Genomic DNA, 16,333 nt, shown 5'->3' on the forward strand with positions numbered 1-16,333 from the left:
TAGTTTTAATCTGTACTCATCCTGATGAACTTCACCACTCTTTGCCTACTTTGGATTATAGTGTTTCCACGACTATTTGAGTGGGTGATAACTTCCATTCTATTCAAAGAATATATACGAAGACGCATTATGCACGGAGCCCAGCACTTTAAGTACTAATACCTAAGTACTGTCAGAGACACAATTAGAAGCAAACTAGGTCCCAGGATATAAGAAAGGAGGTGACAGTCTTGCATGGGAAACAGCACTAATTCATTTAAAAAAAAAATTGAGAACAACATTAGGCATCACAATGAACATTTCCAATGCCTCTTACCTGCTTATGTTCAATAAAAGCAACAGGCAGAATAACCTTAGTATCATAAAAACTTAATTAACACCTTAACACCACACTCACAGAGTCTCTCTCACTTCCACGGGTGGGACAGCCAATTTGTCTTATGACATCATTTTCCATGGACTGAGGCTCTAACTTTTGGCTTTCCTGCTTTTGGCTTTTCAATAAACCATCACGGGGTTATCATACATTAAGTTGTTCACCCTTTGCTGAACTTAATTTGTCTTTGGCACGTGGTTGAAATTATCTCGTGGAAGTTATTCTAATCGCTCTTAAAAGAGTCCCCTTAATTTGCCTTAACTTTAATTTTTAGACCTCAAAGCACGTTCTTATACAGAGTGATCTCAAACTTAGTGCTCCTTTCATATATTCTATATATTTATTCATATATTTGATTGGACATATTCTCAAGCTTACACTTTGCAAATTGGGGACCTGATTTTTATTTTGTCATATGTAAAACTTAGTAACAAAAACTTAAGAGAAAATCCACTTGAGGACTTCCCTGGTGGTCTAGCGGTTGAGAATCCACCTGGAATGCAGGGGACACGGATTCGATCCTTGGTCTGGGAAGATCCCACATACCTGGGGGCAACTAAGCTCAGTGTGCCACAATTACTGAGCTCACACAACTAGAGCCCGTGCTTAGCAACAAAGGAAGCCACCGCAAAGAGAAGCTCTCGCACCTCAACTAAACAATAGTGCCTACTCACAGAAACTAGAGAAAGCACACACACAGCAAGGAAGACCCAGTGCAGCCAAAAAAAGCCACATAAATTTAGAAGCTTTTAGGAGGAGATCTAAGTTTATCTTTATAAAGCAGCTCACTGTTAGGCAGCAGGCCAGGGTTTGGAGTGCAGATACTTAAATGTGGGAAATTTAAGTGGCCCATTGAAAGCCTGAACATACTAAAACAGCCAAACAAAAACATGTTTAATTTACCAAGTGTGATAGAGTTCCCCACAGAAACAGGACCAAGAGGCTATACATATGTATCAACATGGGACTTTCCTGGTGACTAAGTAGTGAAGAGTCCACCTGCCAGTGCGGGAGACTCAGGTTCAGTCCCTGGTCCAGGAAGATCCCCTGGAGAAGGAAATGACAACCCACTCCAGTATTCTTGTCTGGAAAAACCCCATGGAAACAGAGGATCCTGGTGGGCTATAAACCACGGGGTCGCTGAGAGTTGGACATGACTTAGCGACTGAACGACAGCAACAATACATCTATACAGGTACAAAGAAATTTACTGTAAGGATTTAGCTCACCACAGGTGATGATGGAGGCTGAGAAGTCCAAGACAGACTGTTGGCAAACCAGAAACCCAAGAGCAGGTAGCTCCAGACTGAATCCAAAGTTCAAAGAATCGGAAGAACCAATGAAAGATCTGAAAGCCAGCAGGCTCAGGATCCCAGAAGAGCAGATGTTTCAGCCCAAGCCTGAAGGCTGGAAAAGACCAATGTCCCATCTCAGTCAGGCAGGATTGATTCCCTCTGTTCACAGGAGGGTTAGCCTTTTATTCTATTTAGATCTTCCTTTGACTGATCAACTGATAAGAGCTGCATATCATATTAGGGAGGGCAATCTGCCTTGTCTAGTCTATCAATTCAAACGTTAATCCGATCCCAAAACACCTTCACTAACACACCCAGGATAACGTTTGACCAAATATCTGGGGGCTCTTTTGACTTGACACATAAAATGAACTGTCCAGCCTAGAGTCTGTGATTCTAGATTTTTCATGCTGCTAAGGCTCACATGATTTCTACTGCGTTCTTTAAAAATCATGAAAGTATACCCTTCTGTTGAGACTCTTCTATTTAACCCATCAGAAATTGATCAAATCACTGAGTTACAGGGATTGCACAGAAGCCATCAATAGATCAAGACCCTGCTATCCTTTGTTGATGGTAGAGAGAGTTTCAGGCACTTCAGTTGGGTCACCTTAATGACCCTGATCCCACAGATGACACCTACAACCTCAGTAGATGCCAGGATATATCCCATGAAGAGCCCAATACTAAGTCCAACTACCCCCCAACAACTCTTGACTAGTTAAACTCTGGACTCTTCATGTACATGCAACAAGCATCGTTACTGTGTTGGTCACTGTGACCCAAGATCCCAAGGGGTCTTCAAGGGCATCATCTTATCAGGGTGACCTCTTAGGCATGGGGGAATATCCTGAGAGGTACTCATATCAATTCTAATCATTAGAGCACTTTCAGGTGTTGACTTGCAGACAAGATATAAGAAACAACATCCAAGGAAAAGAAGAGAAGCTTTTGGCTGAGGGTGGGCCACCTTGGGTGGCCTTTGGGAAAGATGTGTAATGACTCATAGAACAGGTTTCTCTACTAAGAAACAAGGAGAATTGCCTTTCAGAAAAAATGTGAGGCGTCTCCCTTTCTCCAAGATTGGGGGTGGGGGTGGGGGTGGGGGTGGGGGCAGGCAGTGAATGTCTTTAGGCATAACAACACCTGTGCATTTCCCGCACTGACTCACGCAACCTGTTCAAGTGGTTTTCCATTCCGTTGTCCCACAACAAACACACCACAACACTTCCTCCACCCACCCAGCCTCTTTACCACCTGCTCCTTCCTGGGAGACAAAAATAGCCTCTGAACAGAAATAGCTGAGGCAGTACCACTAATTTACTTCACCTTCTAATTTCACATTTATGGAACACTGCCTAGTGCCAGGGAATCCTTTGGATATATTTACTCAATTAAATTTCACAACAATTATCTACGATGGGTTCTATTTTTTCTTCTCCTGTACAAGGATGAAACTCAGGCCTTGAAAGGCTAGCCAGTTCACCCAAGGTCACACAATCAGTGGAAAAGCTGAGTCTGGAAATCAGGTTTGTCTGTCTTAGGTTGCTGAGTTTTTCATCATTGATCTTGAAATCATGCCTTAGTGCCCCTCTGTCCAAATTTAGAAATCACAAGACCTTAAGTACATGGTTAAAAGCAACCTTTACAAGAAGTCTTGAGACATTTCAGTGGATGAAGTTCCCCTCCAATATGTGCGATGAACAGTTTCTGGACCTATTGGTTCAAAGAAATGTCATTTCAGAGGTTTTATTTGGGTCCCAGAATATAAATGTAAATTGCTATTTCAGATTCTTAAAAGGGTTCAACCATTTAATGAGGCAATGGAGGCTTTGAATCTGATTTCTTTGTAACTCTACTCAGAATCATATGGCTGAAGATAAAAGTTTTCTTTTTTGCAACCTTATTGAGATATAACTGTGTAAGTTGAGGGTGTTCAATATGTATATATTGTGAAATGATTATCACTAAATAATCTAATTTCATTAATTCAACTAGAAAGCCAACAGAGAAGACCAAGGGAATTGGAGAGAGTTCCTTCAATTACTGACGGACTTACTGAGTGAAACACTAACAATCCTCATCATTAAGGAACATACAAATTAATAAAGGACATGGACAAATAGTAAGAATGAAACCACATCACCTATAATAATAGGAATTTGGGTTTAGTAGGAGTGATGATGAACAGATTCATCCAGGTCATTTCACTAGCCTCCCGATTAATTGATGCTACATTGTAGGAACCTGAATTTGGGGGTTGCCATTTACATTGTGATGGCAGGATTTCCTACAGCATCAATATAACAGCTCGATATTAGATCAGCAGATGTTCAAGACAGTACTGAACACCTAACCCATGCCTGACCACAGAAAACGTATGTCAGTTGCACCCATGCTGCCAATAAATCTCCACCCTCCATTTCTTTTCAGTACACCACTTGTCTCTCCTGCTCCACCATGAGAAGCAGTATAGTGCAGGGGTTAAGACCAAGGGCACAGGAAGACAACTGTTGGGTTAACCATCTGATGATACTGAACGAAGTATTTCACTGCCCCTTCCCTCAGCCTCATCCATAAACCTAGAGCATTTCATGCCTCCCTTGTAGGGTTGTTGTGAAGATTAAATGAGATAATGGGGGTAGAGTGCTTTCCTAATAACTAGTGTTTTACCTCTGCAATGCAGGAGACCACCTGCAGTGCTAGAGATGAGGTCCCTGGATCGAGAAGATCCCCTGGAGAAGGAAATGGCAACCCATTCCAATATTCTTGCCTGGGAAATCCCATGGACAGAGGAGCCTGGTAGACTACAGTCAATGGGGTCACAAAGAGTTGGGCACAACTGAGCAACTAAAGAACAACAATATAAGCTTTTAATAAAATGCTTTAAAAAGTGGCTTCCTGAAATGCCCATTTCCCTCTTTTCTGTCTCATCAAATCCTATGGAGACTTTTGTAAATTAATATTGCCTGACAGTAAACAAAGGATGTTGCTGCCATCAAGCCATCAGCCACTGCAACCACCCTGGACTGTGTACTCTAAGGGGATTCAGGATGGAGAAAAACAAGATACCAACCTTAGATAATTAAGGTGAATATCAAAGGAATGATCTCAACAAGCCCAGACTCATATCCTTCCTGTACACAGAAAAGTGCTAAATTCATTAACTTGAGATGTTTGGTTTTCTCTCAGTAACAATAATTTTTGATGTTCCAACTATATAGTTTTTATTGCAAAAAACTCCTGTGTATCCTGGCTTTTCCCTTACCTCTTTTGAGCAGTCCCTCAGAGCTATCTAAGGGGTTGTTCTAGGGCTTAAGTCCTCAGCAAGTCCAAGCATGCGAATAAAACATAATTCTCAAATTTTAGGCTGAGATTTTTTTTCGAATGACGACTTTAAATCCTGAAACAAGTTCTCTACTCCCTGACTGCTCCAGCTCTTATGGGAATGACTTCCCTTAAAAAAACCCATGTGCATGCATGCTTGATCGTGTCCAGATCTTTGTGACGCTGTAGACCGTAGCCCTCCAGGCTCTTCTGTCCATGGGATTTCTCAGGCAAGAATACTGAAGTGTGCTACCATTTTCTCCTTCAGGGGATCTTCCCAACTCAAAGACTGAACCGCATCTCCTGCATTAGCAGGCAGATTCTTTACTGCTGAGCCACTGGGAATCCCTTTAAATAAACCACACCACACACTTAAGCCTTGGATAATAGGCTGATCAGATGCTAGCAACTCCTGAAAAGGAAGTGGTGGCTTGTGGATGGGTTGGGGTAAGTATGCAGGGAACAGGCAAGCACTGTCAGCAAAATGTCACTCATGGTGGCCCAGGTTGGCTAGGTTGCCAGTGTCCTCAAGAGGGGATGAGACAGAGGGAACCAGAGACTGCATTTCCACTTTGCCCTCCTCCCCACTCAATCCACCTACTAGCTGCATATCCTAAGATAAGGCCAGGCCTTGGTTGCTTTATCTGTCAACTGGGCAGATTCCCATTTTCCCGTGCTGAGATCAGAGAGTTGAACCACTTCTTAATGTAAGACCTCCTCCAGCTTCAGATCTGGGATTCTCCCAAGGTGTGTGGCCTTGCATGGGGGGCGGATGGGTATTACCCTGCAGCCAGGTGCCCTGTGCATCCAGCCACTCTTGAGGCCTCCACATCCTCTGAGTAAACAGGACATGTTGTTCTTATTTCTCTCCACTCCCTGCAAAATCTGGAATCCCTTTCCAATCAGGCCAGAAGCCAACAGCTACTAACACCCAGGCTGCCAGCAGGGCAGTGCCCAGGGCTGGCTGATGTAAACACCGAGGTGGCATGATTGAAGTTTGGCTCTGCCTGTCCCTTTTTGTGCTATCTTCAGCCAAAGGCCTGCAGGCTTTCATCTGCTGAGCCCAGCCATGTTCAACAACATTTTTCTTCCTGCTTGCCTTGACTCCCACCCCTTCCTCTGGCCGATGTCTCAGAGGAAATACCCAGCAAGGTCTGAACAGCCCCTGCCATTTAGACTTCTTGTAAATGGAAAGGATGCTGGGAGAGACAGCCAGGTTCTCTGCTTCCTTTAATGCAGACCTGGTGATAACTCTCAAGGAGGAATAAGACACAGTAAAAAGAGGTGATCAGAGACTTCTTTGGGATGGAGAAGAGGAAGAGATTTGTGATCAGAGTCCTGATCCAGGGGCTTCCCTGGTGGTCCAGTGGCTAAGACTCTGCACCCTCAGTGCAGGCCTGGGTTCGATCCCCAGTCAGGGAACTAGATCCCACACGTTGCAACTAAGACCCAGTGAAGCCAAATAAATAATTTTTTTTTTTTTAAAGAGTCCCTACCCAGTCTATAACCAGACAAGTTTTATCTGCCTTCAGGTCGCCCCTAAACACTGCAGAAGGTCCATGGTGACAGTGACCAGCAGTCAAAATTAACATTTTTATGGCAAGACAAGAAAAATTAAACAAAAATTTTCTCTGCCCTTCTTTCCTCTCTCCCCCCTACAGTTCATTGTGCATCTACATTTGGCATCAACCAAACCTCCCCATCAGCAGAAATACCTGCTCAACCATGAAAAGCAACGTTCTCCTAGCATCAGTAAGTGAGTGAAGTCGCTCAGTCGTCTCTGACTCTTTGCGACCCCATGGACTGTAGCCTACCAGGCTCCTCTGTCCATGGGATTTTCCAGGCAATAGCACTGGAGTGGATTGCCATTTCCTTCCCCAGGGGATCTTCCCGACCCAGGGATCGAACCCGGTCTCCTGCATTGTAGACAGACGCTTTACCGTCTGAGCAACCAGGGAAGTCCTCAACTCGTTAAAGATAGCATGTCTTCTGGATCTCATAAGGGGTCACATGACCCATCACATGGCACTTAGATCTGGATGATGTAAGCTGTCATAGATTATTTGATGTACAGCCTTCTGTCTTAAACTACTTGTAGAAATATGCTTTGACTTCTAAGGGGCAGAATAGTTCTCAGAGCTTTCTGAGATGCTCTTCCTGGGTTATAACTCAAATTTAGTGCAAATAAATTTTTCCATTTATTTCTTAGATTGACTGATTAATTTTTCCTTGATAAATTGAAAGAAAAATCATATGATCGTTTTAACTGATGTAAGGAAACATAAAAATTCAACATCTATTTGATTTTAAAGGGTGTCTCAGAAAACTAGGAATAAAGAGGAACTTCCTCCACTTGATAAACTGCCTACAGCTAATATTGTGCTTAGTAGTGAAAGACTGAATGCTTTTCTCCTACGATCAGAACATGGCAAGGACATCCACTTTCATCACACTTATTCAGCGTGTTGCCAGAAGTTCTCTCTAATGCAAAAAGGCAAGAAAGGAAATAAAAGATATACAGATCAGAAAGTAAGAACCAAAACTGTCCCTCTTTGCAGATAATGTGATTGTCTACATAAAATAATCACAAGGAAGCTAACACACACACACACACACACACACACACACATACCTCCTTTAACTCACTTATCATAAGTGAAGTTAGCAAAGTTGTAGCATCATCACGAAAATTCAGTTGTATTTCCATATGCTAGCAGTTGTATTCCTGAACACTTATGTAATCACATGGTCACAAAAAAGCTATGTATGAATGTTCAAGCAGATTTATTCATAACTGTTTCAAACTGAAAACAAGTCAAGTGTCCTTCAATAGGTAACTGGTTAAACAAATTGATATACCCATACCATGGAATACTATTCAGCCATGAAAAAAATTATTGAAACATGTGACAATCCCTGAATGAATCTCTAGGAATTATGCTGAGCTAAAAAAAACAATAAAAATTACACACTATATCAGACTTTATTTTGGGGGGCTCCAAAATCACTGCAGATGGTGATTGCAGCCATGAAATTAAAAGACACTTACTCCTTGGAAGGAAAGTTATGACCAACCTAGATAGCATATTCAAAAGTCGAGATATTACTTTGCCAACAAAGGTCTGTCTAGTCAAGGCTATGGTTTTTCCAGTGGTCATGTATGGATATGAGAGTTGGATTATGAAGAAATTTGAATGCCAAAGAATTGATGCTTTTGAACTGCGGTGTTGGAGAAGACTTTTGAGAGTCCCTTGGACTGCAAGGAGATCCAACCAGTCTATCCTAAAGGAGATCAGTCCTGGGTATTCATTGGAAGGACTGATGCTGAAGCTGAAACTCCAATACTTTGGCCACCTCAAGCGAAGAGTTAACTCTTTTGAAAAGACCCTGATGCTGGGAGGGATTGGGGGCAGGAGGAGAAGGGGACGACAGAGGATGAGATAGCTGGACGGCATCACTGACTCGATGGACATGAGTTGGGTAAACTCCAGGAGCTGGTGATGGACAGGGAGGCCTGGAGTGCTGCAATTCATGGGCTCGCAAAGTGTTGGACATGACTGAGCGACTGAACTGAACTAACTTTATTTAAACAACATCCTTGAAATAACACAATTACAAGGATCATTAGTGATCCCTGGAGCACTAGAAGTGCTTTACGTTTTGACTATATCCATGTCAATATCTTGGTTATGATATTGAACTATAGTTTTGCAAGACATTACCCTTGGGTCCCATGGGTAGCAGTATCCTGGATCATCCCGTACTATTTCATACAACCTACATGATCTTATAATTATCTCAAAAAAGGAGGTTAATTTAAAAATGTAAGTGTATATATCATGCAACTATGCAAGGTAAATGTTGTGTCCAATTTTTAAGAAAACAAACAACAAATAAAGGTTTTACAAACCGACTATTACCCAGTTCTGTGGGTTCCAAGTGAGTCATAACACTATTCCACACTCAAGGGGAGGGGAAGTAGATTCCACGTGTGGATGGGGGCATCACAAGGTCACATTAAAAAAAAGTGTGTGGAAGGGGAGATATATTTTGGAAATATAATCTATCACAAAGAGAATGATGTTAATCAGGGAATTCTCAGTGCTTAAGAAACTATACTTCCACTGTAGGGGTGCAGGTTCTATCCCTGGTCAGGGAACTAAGATCCCACATGCTACATGGTATAGCCGAGGGGGGGAAAATGAAATAAAATAAGATAAAAATAAAAGGTAATACAAAAAAGATGCTATTTTATTATTTTAAAAAATGGTATTAATCACCATCATATTCTCAATTATTTAAAACATTGGGAAAGCAAAATGGCTTTATCTCCTTTCTCATAGCAGATATCCTCTAGGAGCAAAATTCCTCAGTGGTTAATACTTGGGATTTGCAAGTTACATTTGCAAATTATTGAGAACCTATTCATTCATTTACTCACGGAAAAATTTATTCAGTTTTGGCACTGTGATAAATGCTAAACAAAAATGAGCAACTACATTGGTAATAAAGGGCTATCAGGTCCGTGTTAAAGAAAGTACAGGCTACCATGAGACTCAGAGGAATATACTTGTGGTTGTACCTGGAGGTAAGAGATGGGTTATTATTCAAGAAAAGTCTCCTAGTGATTAGAAGTGAAATAACTCTAGAATTGGGTCTTAAAACAGATATATAGATTATGTGATGCTGCAGTGGGTTTAGGTTGGAGGAAAATGGAGCAATAGCAAGTAAGGAAAGTCAGAAAAGGAAAAGCACCATTCTTGGAAAGGTGAAAAGATGGAGCATGATTAGTTTGTGTCTCTGTGGGGAGTAGAGTGTGTGGGGTTTAGGTGAGAGATGAAACTGTTGAACTGAAAGGTAGGCTAGGGCTACACGATTTAACAGTCCCGCTAAAGAGTATGGGCCTCATCTCACAAGCAATAGGGCACCGCTGAAGGCAGGTCACTCTAGCTGCTTTGTGGGAGGCAGACTGCAGATGATAAAACTGGAGGTAAGAAGAGTATTTTAATAATCTAGGAGAAAAGTCAGGGTTGGGGAAAAAGAGGGGAGTAGATACATATCAGAGATGCTGTGGTGGTCAGGTCTACAAGACATGGTAACAGATGGGGCACAGGAGCTGAGGGAAAGAGAGAAAGTTAGGATAACCACCCAGGTTTCTGGCTTGGGTGAGTAGATGAATGGTAACATTATTTCCTGGATGGGATACAGGAGGAAAACCAGGTTCTACAGGAAAGATACGTGCAACTTTGAGTATGTTGAGTTTGAGTTGCCTATGTGGTATCCAGGAGAAGAGATCTGGAAAGAAGCAGTTGGAACTTAGGGGAAAACATGCACTGGAAATACAAATATAGGCACCAGCAGTACCCAGGTAGGAGTAAGAACCATGGGCATGGGAGAAATTACCAGGAGAAAGCAAGAGGGACAGGATCCAAGGGCCTCGAGGAACATTAGCACTTGAGGGTGGAGGTGGAGAGGAATCATCAGAGAGAGAGAGAAGAATTAAGAGGGGGTGGTTTCTTAAAAATCCAGAGTAGAATCTCAGGAAGCAAGGACTGACCACGGAGGCAAGTGCTACATAAAAGTCAAACAAGTTGAGTATAGAGTCCTTTGCCTCTGACAAGTAGGTCCTTCATGTCTTATTTCAATCATTTTCCTGGCCTTGAGGGCTGGAACTAGTAAAGTTGCTGTCAGAGAGGTAGAGAGCTTAAAGAGGAAATCATAGGGACTTCCCTGGTGGTTCATTGTGTTAGGTAGGTAGAATAGGGAAAAGGAGTCCAAAATGGTGGTGGCGAAAAGAAAAGGGAGGGAAAAGCCCACGAAAATAGAACAAAAGAAGGTCCGAGGACCGGAGTGAGGACCTCAGGTAAAACAAACAACACTCCTGGCTGGCCCAGTTTACATAGGACAGGCCCAGAGAGAGAGAAACATAGAAATAGAGAAGCCAGAGCTAGCTCTCTCTCTCTCTCTCTCTCTCTCCCGCGCACTGGGGCGCTCTTCTCCTCGTGTCTTTGGATCAACGTGCCCTCATGCCTTGAAGATGGATTTTCCTGCTATCTTCTAAATAAAATAGAGCTGTAACACTGATTTGTCTAAGAGCTATAACATGGTCCATTCAAGACCTGAGAGCTATAACACGGTCTATCCAAGACCTGAGAGCTGTGACACGCCGAGGGGGCTTTAATGTCCGTCACTCCAAATCTTTGTTGTGACGAGACAAGGAACCAAGGAACATACACTCACATGACAATTGATTGATAACTTGTCTGCCAGTGCAAGACAAGGGGACACTAGTTCAATCCCTGATCTGGGAAGATACCATACGTCACGGAGTAAGAAAGCCCGTGAGCCACAACGACTGAGCCTGTATGTCCCAGAGCCGGCCCCCCTCAACAAGAGGAGCCACCTCAAAGAGAAGCTCGCGGACCCCACTAGAGAAAGCCCACGTAGCCATGAAGACCCAGCGCAGCCAAAAATAAATAAGCAAATTAAAGAAAAAAAAAAAAGAGGAAACCACAGTGATGAAAAGTGAAGCAGGCAAAGCGCAGATAGGAGTGGAGATATTAAATATAAGCTATATTTTGAAGGATCTTATCTGGGAAGAGAAAGGGAAGTGATTGGAGGGGAGATGGGGAGAAAGACACAGGTTAAAGGAGGATGTTTTCAAAAGATTCGAGACCCTTGAGCATTTTTATAGGCTATAGCAATGGAGTCAGCTAACTAAGAAAAAGGACCCTACAATGCAGAGCAGACATAACTTGGAACCAGCTCCAGAAGGAGACATTTGGATGAAGAACTCAACAGGAAGGACAAGCAGTAAATTGGAGAAAGGTCGCCTTTGTCTGAAACTAGAGGAAACAAATATAGGGTGGGGAGTGGATTCATCTTCTCTCCCAGGCTGGAGGCCAGGAGGCCTGCTGGCAGAGGAGGCTGAAGAGGAAAGCGGAAGGTTTAGGAGGGCAGATGTGCTGGAAGTAAACCTCCTAAATGAATAAGAACATTCTGTTAGGAACTGTTTAGGCTTCAGCCCCTGGAGGTAGTTTTCCTCTGAAGTGATAACCAACTTCCTTCAAACTTCTTTTGCCCTTTGTTTTTTCACACTTCTGTGTTTGTTTGAATTAAATTGGCCTTTATTCTGGTGAATCATCAAGGAATATTCTGGGATGGAGCATGTCACAGCATGCAAATCAGCTACACTCATTTCTCCCCAGGGATGGAATTAGCGGCCACCCAAGGTTCAGCTAATTTGAGTGACACAACCATCCTCATGGTGGAGAATTAGAGTAAGTCTGGTTTGGCAATCCACAAAAGTTGTTAAGGGTCCTTGTGAAAGGGGCGAAGTTCCTGGTACCGAGGGGACAGAACCGCTCTGTGTGACGGTATTGTGGCTGAGAAGCTCAGACCAAAAAGGGGCACAACATCTCTTCTGGAGACCAGATCATGGGGCCAAACGAGATGCTATCTGGCCTGTCAGCCTCATAAAAAAAAAAAAAAAAAAAAAAAATGATGGTCTTGGAACAATTCAGGCAGGGAGACAATAGAATTCTTTATTTCTTGGCACAGGAATGAATGGATCTTTATTCCAAATGCAAGGCAGGCATTAAATCCAAGGACAATAAATGGTAGGACCAGCATTCCAGGAACAATCATGAGCTTTGCTCTCACAGTGAAAACAGCCCCACAGGGCTTCAAAGAGACGTGTGGGTTTCTTTTCTCTTCTTCAGCAAACAAAATGAAGAGAGAACAAGCACTTCCTACGGTTCTGAATGCCCAGAACTTCTCCTGACCCTATCCCCACCCTGACCCCAACCCAAGAAACTCTCACCTTTCCTGGCTGACAGCAGCGTGAGACACAGAGTGACCTTGAGGTTGAACTGCAAGCTTTCAGGTCACTGCTTTGAGGTCAAGTTTGAAACATTCTCCAAAGTGTAATGAGTTTTCCTAACCTCCTGTACTTCACTGCCTCCCCCTTGTTCTTTGAAGATAAATTTATATGTTTTTGAGAAAGCCCCAATATAGACCATGTATGCTTGCAAAATAGGTAAACTTGGAAAGTGGGGATGGTCAGATGATCCATGTCAGAAAAGTGTACGTTGGGGTACTTAGAGTTGCAAGCTCTTTGATGCATTTTAAAAATTATTTTTTGTTTATAGAAGTAAATGCGTTTGATCTACCAGGTCAAAGGGACACATCACCTGTATTCTTTTGAGATCAGCTTTTCCCGCTTGAAGGAGAAACTTCATGCTAAAAACTAGCCTGCAAAAAGTTAGTGCTGGTCAGTATGGGACCTAAAGGCAGCTGCTTCTTTGTTGTGTACTTCCTGTCAGATTGGCAGGGTGCCATCCCAATAAAAAGTCTTATGTTTAAAGAAGCAGACAAGACTCCTTGCGGAGTCACCTCTTGTTACTTACCAGAAGTCACTCCTGAGTCAGGGAACTGCAAATAAAATTTGCTCCACATCCTATGATACCCTCCTCCCACAAACATCCCCGCTTGAAACTCACAGTTTACATATTCCCATAAGGTCAAGTCAAGGACGTTTGGTCACATGCAGTTATAGAAAACAGCACACAGAGGGTTGGACAAGTGACAAACTCAGAGATTAAAAATTTCTCTAATTTCCATGTAAGATTTCACATAGGACTGCTTCCCTTTGACAGAGAGCTGCCTTTTCTCCAAGCAAGGACATAGTGTGACTTTTAGGACAGACTATTACAATTCAGTTCCATGACTATTTCTGCCCTGATGCTACCATTTGCTAAAGATGAGGATCTTAAAAGAATTGGGAAACCAGATCTTGGTCTTATGGACCTTACAGTCCAGACAAAAAGACAGAAAGCACACTCACACCCAGACTAGTTTGTTGATTCATTCATCCAATCAACAGATTTCTGTGAAGAATCTCCTTTGCGCCAGACACAAAGATATTAGAGAAAGAGCAAATAAGTCTTGATTCTGTCCTTAAAAGGCTTACAGTCTAACTGATGAAAACAGATCTATCTGTAAACATAACCTCTGTTGAAAGGAAATGTGTCAGGGCCTGTGGTGGCAGGAAATTGTTAGGGGCTGAAATGACTTGGTCATACAATAAAAGCTGTAGGGGTTTGTTCCTGAAGTGGTTAAGGATAGCAGGAGATTAGGAAAAGCTACATGGGGAAATTAGATTTGATATCACTCTCTGTTGTGGTCGGTGCACGGGGTGGAAAAGATTTTCCAGACTTGAGGCAGAATGAGAGGAGAATAAAATTTATTAGAGTTGGAGACACTCTTAGAACAGCTGGCTAGCTCAAGGAAGAGCCAACCCTTTTCATGAGCTAATAGCTAGTTTTCTCAAGTCACAGAAAATTTCAACTGGAAGGGTAGTAGGTATTTGGTTAGGGAGTTAACTATAGGGTGGGTAATAGGAAGGGTATTTTACCTAATACGGGGTCAGGGAATTGGTCGGTTTAGATCCAGAGGCTCATGGCAACAGCTATTCTGAGGCTCAGTCAGTTTCAGAGATTTTTGTCCTGTGACTTTGGTATAGGGCTCCACACCTGTCTTAGTATAGGGCTCCACGCTCTCAAAGGATGGTTAGAATCTGGATAATTAAAGAGAAGGGGTGAGGCCGTTCCAGTAAGAAAAACCCATCTGATATGACAAGCAGAGTACTTCCCAGGACAGGGAGGAGAGAGTCACAGCTAGGGTGAATTACTATGCATACTTACATCCTTTAAAATGCAGCAAAGGCGGCAGCTCCAGCCTCACACTGAAGCAATCCACCACCAAGAGCTAACCACAGATACGATGATTAAAATACAAGGCAGACAGATAGCACTCATCCAGCTGGGTCGCGTATTTGCTGTGTATCTTTGGATCAGTTAGTTAAACTCTCTGAGTCTCAGTTGCCTCATTTTGTTTTGTTTTTAATTTTTACTTTTCTTTATTGGAGTAAGGGCTTCCCTTGTGGCTCAGCTGGTAAAGAATCTACCTGCAATGCGGGAGACCTGGGTTCTATCCCTGGGGAAGTGATTTATAATCACTTGCTTCATTTTTCATGGTAGGGTCCACTAGATAGGATTGTTGTGAAGACCGAGTTACACGTGAAGTAGGTAACTTTTTCCCCATACTACTTGAAACATCCATTAGTGCCCGTTCTCCGTCAGGTACCTGGATACAGGGCTTGAGACAGAGATTCTACCACATGTGAAATATTGAGGAAACCCCCAGGAGAAAGGGAGAGAGAAAAGGGGCTCGGGGAGGGAAAAAGTTAGACCAGGAATGTAGCCTCACTGGGGATCTGTTTTTCAGTCACGCAGTTGTGTCTGACTCTGCGACCACATAGACTGCAGCACGCCAAGCTTCCTTGTACTTTGCTGTCTCCCGGAGTTTGCTGAAATTCATGTCCTTTGAGTCAATGATGTTATTCAACCATCTCATTCTCTGTCACCCCCTTCTCCTCCTGCCCTCAATCTTTCCCAGCATCAGGCTCTTTTCCAATGAGTTCGCTCTTTACATGACGTGGCCAAAGTATTGGAGCTTCAGCATCAGTCCTTCCAATGACTATTCTAGCATGGCACCCCACTCCAATACTCTTGCCTGGAAAATCCTATGGATGGAGGAGCCTGGCAGGCTGCAGTCCACGGGGTTGTTAAGAGTTGGACATGACTGAGCGACTTCACTTTCACTTTTTACTCTCATGCTTTGGAGAAGGAAATGGCAACCCACTCCAGTGTTCTTGCCTAGAGAACCCCAGGGATGGGGCAGACTGATGGGCTGCCGTCTATGGGGTCGCACAGAGTCGGACACGACTGAAGTGACTTAGTAGCAGCAGCAGCAGCCTAATCCCACAAGGGGCGCTGGAATGTGAGCTGTACCAGAGGTCCAATCCTGCCTTGAGGCCAGGGGACCACCTTCCGTGACAGTCTTTGGCTGCAGGGTGGGGATGCTGGACATAACCTCCCTGTGGCTTCAGCCAGCCCAGGGCAATTCTGGGTGGAAGGGAGGGGTCATAAACCCTCCCTCACCTTAGCAGCACACCCTCACTGTAGCTGGAGGACGGTTACCTCCAGCTGGGGAAACCACCGTAGCCAGGGAGGGGAATTCAGGCTTCACGTAACAAACTGCCCCAAACCTAGTGGCAGAAAACATTTATTTCTCTAACAAATCTACAGTCTGAGCAGGGTTTCTCTGGAACAGTTTGGGTTACATTGTATCAGCTGGGGTAGCCAGGAAACTGGAAGTGACCTGACTAGGGGCTAGAGCCTTCTGCAGTCTCATCCTGACTGGCAATTGGTACCGGCTGTTGGCTGGAAAGACCTGCCCTGTGGCTTCTCTGTGAGGCTGCTGGACTTCCTCC

At 43.4% G+C, this 16,333-nt stretch overlaps 1 protein-coding gene across 10 annotated transcripts in view; it reads right to left on the bottom strand.

Moving 5' to 3' along the window:
* Window positions 1–16,333, bottom strand: part of ADGRF1 (adhesion G protein-coupled receptor F1) — an 89,053-nt gene that overhangs the window by 57,628 nt on the left and 15,092 nt on the right. Inside the window, exon 2 of one of the 10 annotated variants that reach the window (XM_069563946.1) lies at window positions 1,606–1,783. The exons of the other annotated variants lie outside the window; for them this stretch is intronic. The gene's annotated coding sequence lies outside the window, so the exon portion shown is untranslated. The remainder of the gene's footprint in view (window positions 1–1,605; window positions 1,784–16,333) is intronic. 10 annotated transcript variants of the gene reach the window in all.

This window comes from Ovis canadensis, chromosome 20 (genome assembly GCF_042477335.2).
Source record: "Ovis canadensis isolate MfBH-ARS-UI-01 breed Bighorn chromosome 20, ARS-UI_OviCan_v2, whole genome shotgun sequence".
Classification (NCBI taxonomy): domain Eukaryota; kingdom Metazoa; phylum Chordata; class Mammalia; order Artiodactyla; family Bovidae; genus Ovis; species Ovis canadensis.